The sequence below is a fragment of the Gracilinanus agilis genome, chromosome 3 (assembly GCF_016433145.1).
Source record: "Gracilinanus agilis isolate LMUSP501 chromosome 3, AgileGrace, whole genome shotgun sequence".
In the NCBI taxonomy this organism is placed as follows: Eukaryota; Metazoa; Chordata; class Mammalia; order Didelphimorphia; family Didelphidae; genus Gracilinanus; species Gracilinanus agilis.
In genome coordinates, this window is record NC_058132.1 from 462,471,313 (window position 1) to 462,486,578 (window position 15,266).

The 15,266-nt window shown below is 35.9% G+C and overlaps 1 protein-coding gene across 2 annotated transcripts in view; it reads left to right on the forward strand.

Moving 5' to 3' along the window:
• Window positions 1-15,266, forward strand: part of ARHGAP6 (Rho GTPase activating protein 6) — a 675,366-nt gene that overhangs the window by 510,998 nt on the left and 149,102 nt on the right. The window lies entirely within an intron of this gene.

A 15,266-nucleotide genomic window follows, 5' to 3' on the forward strand; every position in this document is an offset into this window, starting at 1 on the left:
TGGATTATTTATTAGAATTGAGTACACAAAGATCTGCAACCATTGGCTGTCAAGACAGTTAAGTGAATGCCTTGCAGGCAGGAACTCTTCATTTTGTCTCTGTATCCTTGGAACCTAGCACATTTCATTTTCTGCACAAAGAAAACACATAGTAAATGCTTGTTAGATTGGCTCTGGAAATATTTTTGTTTTAATTAATTGCCAACAGAATATGAGTTCTATTGGCTTAACCAAGTTTTTTTTAATATGTATCTGTCATCTAAGGAACAGTCTAATTGAATTTGGATAGGTTCTTTCCTGGATGTATGGTTCTATAGGTGATACAATTATTCAGGCATTGCAACTCATAAAATATGGAGGGTTATAAATTATATCACAGGAGAGTGTGCCCACACCAGTGAAACAGTAGTAATAATAACGATTCAGAGCTATATATCACTTTAAGGTTTACAGTGCTATTTTCAAACAGCTAATTTGGGAGATCAGTAGTTCAAGTATTGCTAACCTCAGGATCTTTCCAAATATCAAAAATTATTATAGTATCTTGGTATAAGTTTTCAGGGATGATGCCCATATTTTAAACCATATTCTACTTCCTGGAATAGGGAAAATGAAAGACATAACTTGTCAATAGGTCACTGGGAAAATTCCCAAATATATTTACCAGCCCTAACTCATGGGAAAGGTTGGACTAACTACCTATCCCTCTCATTGTTACGTTTCCATTTTATTCTTTTTAAAAATTGAATACTTCCTTGAGACCATTATCTGGGCAAAAAATCTCATGCATCAGAGGATATTTTATTGAAGCCTAAATATTTTAAAATGGGACAAGATATAAGTCTAACAAGCCTTTGTTAGTAGGCAGTTAGTATTATGTTGGATTCTATGGAATCCTTTTGGAATGCTTCAGGTAGGATGGAAACTCCCAACCCCACATAATTCAGGTCTTTTTGAACTACAAAAGGAAAGATTAAAACCATAATTCAGTGCCTAGTAACTATGTTCCCAATGATTATGAATTAAATTCATCTAAGATTTCAATCTGTTATTTATTTCATGAGCTTTTTTTTTTTCATTTTAAAGTTGAAACCTGAGTTTCATTTGTAACTGAACCTACATGGCACAAATGGATTGACTATTTTCAACTAGTTAACTGGTCAGTTGAATAAAATAAACAATTCTATTTCCTGCCCCACTCCCACTATCCCCAGTGAATTGAGGTATTACTCTGTGGAATTTTACAACCTCACGAATTGAATTTGGTTTTGTGTTGACTCAATGGAGCTGTGACCCAGGAGTCTAGAGTAATCTATCTGGAAATATAGTTGTCTTACCAATAATATTTTAGTCTGAATGAGTTGTTAAGATGACCAGCAGTAGAATGCCATTACCTTTTCTGTTAGGTTGAATCTAATCTGATGCTGATTATTAATTCCTTGAACTACAGCTCCTCTTCCTCGCCTTATGGATTAAATGTTCTCACATTGCTGATGAACCAGCAAATACTTTTTAAAAAATTTTAGTCTTTACAACAAACAACTCAATGGTGGTATTTCCACTCAGACTATTGTCATTATCTCTGATCCAGCAAGAATTAGCATAATATATTCTGCTTCCTGAGTCAATCAATGCTAATGAAAACCAGAATTAGGGATATCTTTTACTTGACAGACTTTTCCTATCCCCAGGTTGTAATGGTAGTATGTGTCCTGAGACACACACATTTCCATTATGGAAATGAAAATCCCTTGCTTAACAATAAATGACTCATTAGAAATCTACATGTCGTTTTTAAAAATACAGAGAACAGACAAATAGTTCCCACCTGTGTTTTGTAAAAGCTCAGTTTGGAAAAAAAACACTTATTTAAAATGAACATTCAAGGGAAATGTTTTAAAGCTGTGGTACAGTGGGCTCATGTCCACCAAAAAGTATGTTTCTTGAGAAATCTGGAAAAGGCATTAATTTGTTGCTTTGTTGGAAAATAATGCCATTAGGTTTTGTCTCCCCTTCCTTCTCTAGCCAGCCTTAAAAGGGAGGGGGGGAACATAAAATTTGATAGTTCATTGACAAACTGGGACTTGTGGAAAGTAAGACCTTGGCAGCAAGTTTACAGGTTCCTTAGGAACATATTAAATACTGGTTGGAAAAGCATTGCTTGTATCTATCTTTTGCTGCATTGAAATGGGACAGTGGGGTATAGTTGAAACAGAATTGAAACCTGAATGTCAGGACAGGTGACAGGTTCCATTTTTCAACCATAAAATTCTATGATTCTGTCTGCCAGACCAACCTTCTCTTTTCTACAGCTCTGGAGGAGTAATGTGGTTTTCTACAGAGCTAGAATTTTCCTAATACATACTTAATATTTTCTGGCCCTTTGAAATTACTATCCACAATGGTTTTGTGGTCATCTTTTTTCCTTACTTAAGAATAGTAACAGGCCATGTGTGGATTGAGATGAACTTGGAGTCAAGAAGATCTGTGTTCAAGTTCTCTCTGTTATATGCCGACTCTGAGACCCAAGGCAACTAAGTAATTATCTAAGAATATAAGTTGCAAAGTCAGTATAGATCTGCACCATGAAGAGTTTCCTAACAAAAAATTTTATAGCAACAAAATCATAGGTCTACTCCCAAAAGAATAACAAAAACAATAATGTAGTAACATACTTGCACAAACCATCATTCCTTCACCCCTATGTATATGTCCTTCACAAGTTACTGGAGTAAAAAAAAGTGATAATTAATTTTTAAGTCATGACCTTGATGGTCATAGACTAATCCTTGGATAATAGTGAGCAAAGAAGCATTTATTAAACACCTGTTGTGTGTCAAGCCCTGAGTACTGGGCTAAGCACTGGGAATAAAAAAAAATCTATGCTCCCAAAGAGTTTACAATCTAATAAGGAAGATAGCATGTTAACAATTATGCACAACAAGAAATGTGCAGCATAAATTGGAGATGAGCAACAGAAGGAAAGCCGCAGGTGGCTCAGAGGATAGAGAGCCACGCCTAGAAACAGGAGGTCTGGGTTCAATTTGGCCTCAGGTACTGCCTAGCTATGTGACTCTGGGCAAGTCACTTAACCCCCATTGCCTAGCCCTTACTGCTCTTCTGCTTTGAAACCAATACTTAGTATTGATTCTAAGATAGAAGGTAAGGGTTAAAAAAATAGAACCTTCCTTACAAGAGTTTGGAAAAGGCTTCTTGTAGATGCAGTCTATCACTAGACCTTAGTGAAAGTCTTGCCAGCTAAAGCTCAGGTCCCCCAGCTCTTCTTACAATACTCAAGGTCACTGAATAAGCTTCATGCCAAGATTTCAGGGTATAAAACAATTCTAAGCCACTTATTCTTAGGTATAAAATAGTATCCTATAAGGGTCCATGTAAATATTAAGGAGTGGGGGTGGTAGGAAATTGGGTTAGCTTTAAAATACTGCTTACAATACTTACTTATTTGGCCTCATTTGAAGAGCACCTACAAGGATAATAAGCACAGTCTTGAAAACTTCTAATGGTATGTTTGGTGATGCTCAATATCATCAATATGTGTAGAACCTTAATATATGCATAGTATGATGAGTTAGCGAATGAATAAATGAATATACATCATGTCATCATTAAATAGAAAGGGTATTTTGATAATTAAATAAATCTGGATCTTAAAAATTGATTAACCAGAAAAATATAAGTGATAACTACCCTAACCAATTACAGACCTATTTGTAGTTTGCTATTTAGAACCACGTAAAAAAAGCTCTGTATAAATTTAAGGTCTTGTGATGACTATTTATGGTAACTTTTCTTGAGTCTTTGGCAAGTATATCTATTACATAAAATCTTGTTCTCCTACTTTTCTACTTCCAGCAAGTGTCTTATGTCAGATATGATAAATCACATAGTTGATTTTCATTTCTTTTCTGACCAGTTTCAATAACAAAGGCATTAAAAGAATAAACCCAAACAAGATTTGGAAAGGCTACCAAGGTCCTCCAGTACACAAATATGTTTTAATCTGAGTTTAGTAAGGCAGCACAAGAATTGAGCAACTGATGGCATTTCCTTAGAAAAGCTTAATTAGAATAGCCAGATTTTGAGAAGTAAAGAGTTTGTTAATGGTCTTTTTATTCATTCATTCATTCATTTATTTGTTTGTTTGTTTGTTTATTTGATAAAAACCCTTATATTCCATCTTGGAGTCAATACTGGGTATTGGCTCCAAGGCAGAAGAGTGGTAAGGGTAGGCAATGGGGGTCAAGTGACTTGCCCAGGGTCACATAGCTGGGAAGTGTATGAGGACAGATTTGAACCTAGGACCTCCTGTCTCTAGGCCTGGCTCTCAATCCACTGAGTTACCCAGTTGCCCCCGTTAATGTGTATTCAAATTTGTTTCCAAATGTTTCTTTTCGTTGGCTCTGGATGAGTACATAGATGAAAAGACTGTCTACTAACTTTCAAAATTCCTAACATAATTTCATTTCATCCTTCAATTCAACTTAAATCAATTCAATTCAGCAAACATTTCTCCATCTCCTGTATTGTGCTATAAACAGTACTGGGTACCAGGTGATGCAAAGATAAAAATGAAAACAGTCTCTCAGTTCAACAAGTGTTTGTTCTTCCTGAGGAATGCAACAAGCAAGTAAGTAACGAAATTTGATCTGGGTTGGGGGCAGGGGGTGGTGGTGGTGGAGAAGATAGAGAGAAAAGCTAACGATTTTGTTGTATGCAGAAAAAAGACCAGGGAAAGTTGTGCACATGTTAATTTTTTTTTCAAATTTATCATTTGATAACATTCTTTTCTTTTTAAATTTTGAGTTCCAGATTCTCTCCTTTCCTTCACCCCTTCCCAAACAAGTAAGAAAGCAAACAATATGATATCAATTATATATGTGAAATCATGCAAAACAGTTTCTCTATTGGCCATATGGCAATAAATAAATAAATAAAGCAGGAAATTGCATTTCTCTCTTTGGAAATTTAAAGCATTTTTTTCAAGATGAGTCCTTTGATAGTCTTATATCATTGTATTGATAGCTAAGTCTTTAAAACTTCTTTTATGTGAGAAAGTTTTCCCCCATTCTACCTTTTTCTTTCCCTTTCCTCCAGTGCATACTTTTTTCTCACTGTACACTTTTTGAGATCATACCAACATAATCAACTCGCATCCATGCCCTCTATCTACATAGATTTCTTCTAACTGTCTTAATAATGAAAGAGTTCTTAGGAATTACTTTTCATCTTCCCATATAGGAATGTAAACAGTTCAACTTTATTGAATCCCTTATGATTACTCTTTCATGTTTACCTTTTTCTGCTTCTCTTGAGTCTTGTTTGAATGTCAAATGTTCTATTCAATGGTGGTCTTTTTCTCGGGAATGCTTGGAAATTCTCTATTTCATTAAATTTCCATATTTTTCCCTGAATGATTGTACACAGTTTTCCAGGACAAACTATCCTTGCTTATAATCCTAGTTCTTTATCCTTCTGGAATATTATATTCTAAACTTTCTTCTCCTTTAACTCGGAAGCTGCTAAATCTTATAGGATTCTGGACTGTGGCTCCATTATATTTGCATAATTCCTTTCTGACTGCTTATAATAGTTTTTCCTTGAACTGAGAGAATTTGGCTATAATATTTTTAGGAGTTTTCATTTGTGATCTCTTTCAGCAAATGATAGATGGATTCTTTCGATTTCTATTTCAACCTCTGGATCTAAGATATTGGGATAGTTTTTTTTTTTGATGGGCTTTCAGGTAGTCTAAAAATTCTTAATTATCTCTCATCCATCTATTTTCTAGGTTAAGTGTTTCCAGTGACATATTTTACATCTTCTTTTAACTTTGTTTTATTGTTTCTTGAGATCTCATGGAGTCATTAGTTTCCACTTGCTCAAAGCCAATGTTTAAGAATTATTTCCTTTAGTGAGTTTTTGTATCTCTTTTTCCATGTGGCAAATTCTATTGTTTAGGCCATTTTTTTTCCATTGGATTTTTGTGCCTATATTACCATTAGAGCAATTTTGTTTTTTTTTTAAATAATTTTTATTTTTTTTGGAAAAGTTATCATGGTTACATGATTGATGTTCTTACTTTCCCCTTCACTCCCCTCCCCGCTTCCCCTCCCCCCATAGCCGATGTGCATTTTGGTTTTAACTAGTGTCATTGATCAAGACTTATTTCCAAATTGTTGATAGTTGTCTACATCCCCAATCATGTCTGCCTCAACCCATGTGTTCAAGAAGTTGCTTTTCTTCTGTGTTTCCTCTCCTGTAGTTCTTCCTCTGAATGTGAGTAGTGTTCTTTTCCATAAGTCCCTCAGAATTGTTATGGATCATTGCACTGCCAATTTCGTTTTTTAAAGTGATATTTTCTTCATTATTTTGTGCCTCTTTTACCAATCTTTTAATTCTTTTCCTATGATTTTTTTTTGCATTACTTTAATTTCTTTTCCCATTTTCCTCTATTACTCTTCTCTAAGACTTCCAAGAATTATTGCTGGATTTTAGTGCAAATATCATTTTTCTTTGAGGCTTTGCTTGTAGCTATTTTCATTGTTATCTTCTGAGTTTGTCTTATTCATCCCTGACACCACAGTAGATTTTTATGATTAAGTTTTTGTTATTGTTGTTTTTTGCTCATTTTATCCAGCCTATTTCTTCACTTTGAATTTTATGTTAAAGATGGACCCTACATACCTCAAGGTGGGTAGGTACTATGCCAAGTTTTAAGCTATTTGTGCTACTCTTTTCAGGGCTAGTTCTTGAAGTTTGTAAGATTTTCATTCTTCCAAGGTGGTGTTATACTGGGAAAGGTGTGGTCATTGCTCTCCTGGTCTACACTCTGGTCTTTATCCATATAGGGCCACTGGTATCTTGCCAGTTCAAATATGAAACTGACCAGAGCCCATGATCCATTGTGATTGGTCACAAGTACTCTTCTCTGCCCCAGAATTGTGTGTGAATAATAAAGTTACAAATCAGCTCCAAATATATCTAACATCCTTAGTATTTGCTTTCTGATTTGTCATCCAACTCCCTTAATATCTCTGACCTGAGAGTTGCAAAAGCTGCTGGACCTGCTGTCCTTGCTACCTCCAAGGTCCATTACTGGTGCTCTTGCCATTCTCTGAGACTATGCCCACTCCAGTATCACAGTCTCCTATGGACTTCCTATATTCTTAGGGAAAATGAATCCTGCTCACCTGTTGTTGACTGCCACTCCAAAATATGATTTGAGGCATTATTTTAAAGTTGTCTAGAGGAGAATGTTGAGAGAGCTGGGACCTGATCTGTACTCCTAATATCTTGGTTCTGCCTACGTGTTAAATTTAAATTGGCAGTCTCTCAGATATCAACTGAGAGCTTCTTCCCACACAATACCTGTGGCATAAGAGGAAAAAAAATCAAGTGGCAAAGAAAACAAAGTTAATGGAGTATAGGGGGTATTGTACCAACTAGAAAAGTGATGATGCTGAAGTCAGTGTGCCACACTAGATAGTACTGGGTACCTGCCACAAATTGGCCCACAACCTCAGCCATCCTGAACCCTCTACTATATATCATTTCATTCTGATTAATTTTGTTTCTAAAATTGTTTCTATACAGATTGTCAAAAGTATCTTGATTTTCCCTCCTCTAGCTTCCTTAAAAGCTCAGCTCTATTGCCCCCTCCTACATGGTGACTCTCCTAACTTCCCCAGTTATTAGTATTCCCTGCTTTCCACCCCATGAATTTATAAACACAGGCACACACAGAATAGGTATGTATTCATGTTGTTTTTCTCAGCAGAATGGAAACTCCTTGAGGCCATGACCTATTTCTTTTTCCCCCCCCTTTATATCACCTGCCATATGGTACCTTAATAAATGCTAGTTGATTAAGTGATAGATTTTCAGTTTTTTTAAAAATATAAAACTGCTTTACTATAATGCTATATATGTTTTGGAACACATTAATAAAGAAATTAAGTACTACATAAATTTCAACTATTTCTTTGAACAACTAAAACTAATTAAAGTCCCCCCCCACCTATTTGGGGGGGGGGGTAAAGGTTGGAATGTTCACTCAGAATTATTTCCTGGGGATAAGGATCATCTTCTCCTTGTATTAATAGAATACATGAACACAGTATTTTAAGTAGTACCATTCACCGAGTAAAGTCTACTAAATGTGAGTCAGAGAAAAAGATTTGGAAGTTATCAATTTGCACATAGCTGAGTACATAAACAAAATAAACCAATGAGTTAGGGAGAAACAACTAGACTCAGGAATGAGTTTTAAGCCCATAGATCCATGATCCTTTGTGACTGATTTCAAGTGTTCTTCTTCATCCTGGAACTGCGACCTAGAATTGTGTATAGATAATAGAGTTGCCAATCAGTGTCAGCAGCAACTAGTGCCAATAGAGGGTTCCTTGTAATCTCTTTTTTGACTCGTTGTCTGACCCCCACCTTCCCATCTCTGGGCCAAGAGTTTTGCCATTAACTAGTAGGTAAGAGCATAGGCAAGTTGTTCAACCTCCTCTGGCTTCAGTGTTTTTGTTGGTAAAATGAAGAGGCTATATTAGGATTAGATCAAAGATTCATAACCTTTTTTTTTTTTTTTTTTGGTCATAGACCGCTTTGGCAGTCTGGTGAAATTTACTGATCCCTTCTCAGAATAATGTTTTTAAATGCATAAAATAAAATGCATAGAATTACAAAAGAAAACAAAAGTTAGGGGAAATAAAGATGCAATTATTTTCCCATCCAAGTTCAGAGACTTTCTGAAATTTATCCACAAACCCTTTGGGGATTCATGGACCCCAGGTTAAGAACCCCTGGCCTAGAGAAAATCTAAAGTCCCTTCTAGGTCTAAGTAGACCATGATCTAATATATTTTCCTGTTGACCAAATTAAATTTTCAGCAGATTATATTTCCTTGTATGCCCTGTAGGCATCTCAAAATCAACATATCTAAAACAGAACTCATGTTTGTCCCTAAACTCACCCTGCCTCCTAACTTCCCTATTCCTAGGGACTGCTATCTTTTCATTTACTCAAGTTTGCAAGCCCCGAATTATTCTTAACTCTTTACTCTCCTTTATCTCTACCCACAAAGGCAATGAATTAAATACTAATATTGTAAAATCCTTTTTTCAACATCTTTCTATCTCCCACATTCCCCGCTTTAGTTCAGGCCCCCATTTTCCCTCATCTGGATTCTTGCACTAGCCTCTGAATGGATGACCCAATTCATCTTCCATTCAGGAAGCTAGGTGGTACAGTGGATAGAGTGCTGGAGCTCGAGTCAGGAAAACCTGAGTTCAAAACTAGCCTGAGATACTTATAAACTGCATGACTGAGTCAGCCACTTACCTTCTGTCTGCCTCAGTTTCCTTTTCTGTAAAATGAGGATAATAAGAGCCCCTATCTCCCAGGGTTGTTATGAGGATCAAATGAAATACTATTTGCAAAGCTCTTTCTAAACCTTAAAGAGCTATGTAAATGTGAGCTATTAGCATTGTAAATATAGTTACCCAATTGATATTCCTAAAGAACAAGCCTGACCATGTCACTCTGACAGATGAAGTATAAGTGTCACATTGTTATCTCTAGGATAAAACTTGTTTGACATTTAAAACTTCATGCAATCTGGCCTCAGTCTAGCTTCCCATAAATGCGACAGCTAGGTGGTGCTGTGGAGACAGCACTGACCTCTAGGAATCAGAAAGACTTATCTTTATGAGTTCGAATCAGCTTCAGACACTCCCCAACTATGTTGACACCAGGTTTCAATTAACCTCACTTGCTTCAGTTTCCTCCTCTGTCAGAAGACTGGAGAAATAAAAATGTAAAACCACCTTGGGATCTCTGCCAAGGGAACCCCAAATGGGGTCATGAAAAATTGGACATGACTGAACAACAACTCTTTGATGTTTGCCATTTTGACCTTTTAATGTTTCTCCTCCATCCATGGCTTTCATTCCCTGCACCTTTGCACCTCATGCCTGGAATACTTTTTCCTTCTTACCTCTGGCTTTACTGGGTTCCCTAGTCTCTGGCTCCAAGCCTCTGCCCAAGTCTTACCTCATACATTTTTTTTTAACCCTTACCTTCTCTCAGTTCTAAAACAGAACAAGAATAAGGGCAATTGGGGTTAAGTGACTTGCTCAGGGTCATAAACAAGTGGCCATTCTTGATCTCCCAGTTGTCAGTAACCCTCATTTTTAAAAAAGTTATAGTTATCTGTGTATAAACCATTCCCCCTGCTCCCACCCATCACCATCACTCCCCACCCTCCAGGAAAAATAAGCTCCTTAAAGTCACATACTGATCTGTGGGGGGTTTTTCCCTTTAATCCTCAAGCAAGCCCCTAGCAAAATGCTTAACATATTTTTATTATGGTAGTTCACTTATTTCAGTTGTGATCAACTCTTTGTGACCCCATGGGGGTTTTCTTGGCAAAGAGACTGGAATGGTTTTCCATTTCTTTCTCAGGATTATTTTACAGATGAGGAAACTGAAGCAAACAGGGTTAAGTGACTTGCCCAGGGTCATACAGTTAATAAATATCATGGCCAGATTTGGACCAGCTCTTCCTGATTCCAGGCTCAGTGCTCTAACCACTGAGCAACCTAACTGCCTCTTTGCCACATACTAGGCATACTTAACAAATCCTTCTTGATTGGCTGACTTTACAAAAGAAAGATACTCACATTTGGGTAGAGATTTTTGCATATATAGCTTTGGCAAGAATAATATTTTTCAAAATGTTAAAATATAAATGAATGACTTTAATAACCAAAGAGAGAATGATTACTGAAATGGGATAGAATATGAAAAGAGGATAATTTTTTATTCCTCTATGAATTCTAACTTGTAACTGCCTTTGTTGTCCAGTAATTTTAAATATTGAGTTTTTTTTTTCTTCTATGTAAATAAGATATTCATCTAACCTCGGGGCTTGGTTTATTTCCTGCTGAATAGGAACTATCTGATTTTGGATTTGATTCTCCAGTTTCTGGCATTGCTATTTAAGCATGTCAGTATCTTTTAGATACTTTCCTCCTGTGGTTGGGTTTGTTGAAGTGAATCTACCAATGCATTAATAAGTGGTGGGGACACTGAAAAGAGTTTATCTGATAGCTAAACCACTGTAGCTCTTCATGTTTGTACTTGGCTATACTTCATACTTAATATACATTATATCTTCTATACCCTTATCATTGAGCTTAAGGACTATAGAAATTAAATAAGCAAAATTAATTTGCCTCATTAAAGTATAATAGCTAACATTTATACAGTTGTCGTTCTTCAGTTAATTTTCAGTTGTGTCCAACTCTTCATGAACCCATTTGGGGTTTTCTTGGCAAAGATCCTGGAGTGATTTGCCATTTCCTTCTCCAGCTCATTTTACAGATAGGAACTGAGGCAGACAGAGGTTAAATGGGTTGGCCAGGATCACACAGCTACAAAGTGTTTGAAGTTAACTTTGAACTCAGATCTTTTTGACTCCAAATACAAGGCTCTCTCTACTCACTGGGCTACCTAGCTAACTGTACCTCTTAGTAGGTGGTCTACTGAAGATATACTGTGCTTTTTTAGCTCTACAATCTATCCAGTTTAATTTAGTACAGTAGTTCTGAATCTTTTCCACAGTGGTGAACCCCTTTTGCTTAAGTGAAACGTTGGGAGAACTCATACTAAAATTCCCTAAAATTATATTTTATATACCTAAAACAATGTTAGTCTCATCTACCCAAAAACTTGGAAAATTTCAGCATTTCTTGCTTTCCCAAACCATGATCTTCAAAGCCCTGGTGTTTTATCCTTGTGAGGAAAAACAGAAATCTTGTGAGGAAAAAAATAAAAGCTAGAAAATATTTCCCCTCTGAATTATTAAATGCAAAATTGTACATGCATCAAAAATATTTAGATTCACAGAATTTAGAAAGAGAAGGAACTTAGAGGATGTATAGTATGCACCTCTTAGAAATTGTATAGTTTGTTTTATAAATAAACTGGTCCCCAGAGAAGTAAAATGACTTGCACAGGGTCACATAGTAAAACCAGAACTTCCATTTGAACTCATATTTTCTGAGTCCAAATCCAGAGCTCTTTCTGCCACAACTTTTTGGTGATGGATATTTCCAAAAACAAATTAGACTTAATTTTTTTGTATTTTATTTGCTTACAAAATGATATCGATTTTCCAAAACGATCAAAAATGTCTCTGTGTTTCAATAGCTGTGAAGGTTTTGACCATGGCTATTTGGTTGAAATTAGTTTAAATTAATCTTGTAATGTGCTCTGAGCTCATTCACCCAGATTAATATTGGTAACCAGAAATGATAAAGTTAAGTGTTTGATCACATGAGACATTGGAGGTGGAATTGATTTGAAGACTCAAATTTGGCGACGAATTAGAGATCCTCCACCTATGAAAGGCTAGGATGGTATTGTTGATGAATGAGGAGTTGAGGGAGAAAAATTCTATCTGTCTGTCTGTCTGTCTGTCTGTCTCCCTTCCCTCCCCTATTATCTCCCCTGCAGAGTTCTGTTGAGCAGAGTTGTTTCCTGGATTATACATTTAATTAACTTCAACATATATTTATATGTACAAATTGTATATATTTGTGCACATGTGCTCACGTCTGTGCATAATTCTTTTTTCAAGGTTATTTGGGTGAATTTCTTGGCCTGTTTTTTAGTAAAACTCACATAGTTGATACTTAAGTCAAGGAAGAAAACATTTGAGGGAATTCCTTATCTTCACTTTTTGTTTATCTAGCTTAGACTCATCTGTCCAAAACATCCAAAGAACTCCCAGGAGGCACTTCTTTTCCATTTTTGCATATCCTCTAAGGACCTGACTTGGCACCATTTTTAAAACAGACGATGGGTTTCACAAGACTTGGTGAGGCTACAGTCTCCCACAACTATTAATTTGAAGAAATTGTCCTATTTATGGGAAATGTTATTTGACATTGAAGTATATTTTTAGGTCAGAATGCTTCAAAATTGATATCTATGGTTGTCATATTATAACTTATATCATGACTATTCTTGTACCTGTTTCCTACTTCTTTGCAAACTTCTTGAGGGCAGCCACTATTTTATACTTTTTTTTTTGCTTTTTGAAAATGATTAGAGATTGCCTTCATCAAATCTGTTAGCCATCAGGATGTTTTTCCCTTTTATAATTTGAGTGTTGCTTATTGTCTGAAACACTCATTTGACAAATAATGTTTTATTGCCTTGATTTGTCGGTCATATATATACAACTGTATCTTGTTTCTCCAACTAGATTGCAAGTTCAATGAAGACATTAATTATGCCTTAAGGTACCCTGTATTCCCCAGAGCACTAAATTTAATGCTTTACCACAGAGTAGGAATATAATAAATGATTATTAATCGATTAATATTGAGACAAGAAGAGAGAGGCATTTAATTTCTTGACCATTTGTGTTTATGAAGTAATCAACCCTGTGAGAAAATTTGTTTTTCCTCACCGACATCTTAGTATAGGATGAATAAATCACATGTAAAGTCAGAATTGTGCATTAGGAAAAATTCTAGATTTATAGTAGGGAAACCTGGGATCAAATAATTTTTTCACATATATCCCAAAGTGACCAATAAAAAGTCTCTGAACTTCTTTAAGCCTTACTTTTCTCGTCTGTAAATATGGACTATATACTTATATTTCCTACCACAAAGGATTTGTTGTAGGGCAAACAGAATATTAGTTGTTATAATTAGGGATTTTGAAAATATTGTTCTTCACTTTTATACCACCATCAATGGTATAAAATCCCCTCCAACTTAACCAATTGTTTATGATGTCTGTGACTAAAGCATTCACCTACCCTCAACCAACCTGGTGGCGAGTCTTCCAACCTTAGTAAAGTTGTCCTCAAAGATGACACATACTGTCCAGCACTAGTAGGGCTCTAATAATGAAATATGTTCACTCTAATGTGAACTTAGACTTAATAATAAGGAGATTTGGGTGGAGAAGGTGGGAGTAGGAAAGAAAGAGCAATACATAATCACAAGTCAAATACTATCACAAAGAACTTCATGGGACTATTCAGTACTTTGGATGTACTAGAACTTTGTGTATCCAATATTATTTGAAGTAAGGAAGTGCTGTGGTTAGGAAGTGAGTTCATAGTACAGGGATTTTTTTTTGTTTTTGTTTTTGTTGTTCCAATAGTATTTGCTATAACAGGATTTGACCTGAACTATTCTTTGAAACAAAATTGATTACATTCTGAGACTCATTAATGTTTAATTGGGTTTACTATGGCAACACTATCTCATAGCATTTGTTGGGTTTTTTTCCCATTCTTTATGTGAAACAAATGCAAAAGACTACAGCTGGAGAGTGTGGCTTATATCAAGTAACTATTCATCTCGATGATTTTATGTTTTAAAGAATATTAGCTTCTTCAGTGTCATATCAGCAGGATTTTGCTAAATCATTTTTCTGTTTGTTTTGTGAATTGTAATCACAACGATTCTTTTGTAAGGAGAGTTAGTTTAGGAAATGGAGATAGAACTATAAATTCAAATCAAATGGGAAACAAAGATGTCATTTAGACTTATTATTTGGTAATGTGCCATGTGGAGAGTGACTATGATCAACATAATTGCTTGTTCAGAGTTTGTAATCTCTCTTCTCGTCCTCTTCACTAGATTTCCCTCCTCCCCTTTAAACATAGCCATATCATTATATTCACCCTGACCATGACAAACTCTGTTTAGGAAATGAACTCCTTTTCCAGGACTGTTGTTCCATGAGGAACAAACAATTCATCCCATGTGTTTGTGCTTCAATATAAAAGAGGTGGGGGAGGCATGTTGTTATTGTTTATGCTTGGAATCATGGTAGAAAAAATGGATAGAATAGCTTTCAAGTACAACTGGAAAACTGAGTGAAAATCTCAAGACAGAGGAAATGTCAAATGTTCTTTACCATGCTCCGAGGGATTTTACCAGAGGCTTCCAACATTCTTTAACTGATTCCTAATAAGGAAAGTCAGCACAGTTAGAGGCTAGTTACTGTTAGTAGATCCATGTGGAAGAGAGATATTTTTTCCCCTATGGAGACAAGCCCTTCTGAACTGCCCTTGTATTCCTGCAAAAACATCCCATTGAAATGAGGAGAGAATCTAGTTTCAATTTCTCTGCATCCTTTCTCCCTCCTTCTCCTCCCTCCTCCACCTCCCCTTCTCTCTCTCTCTCTCTCTCTCTCTCTCTCTCTCTCTC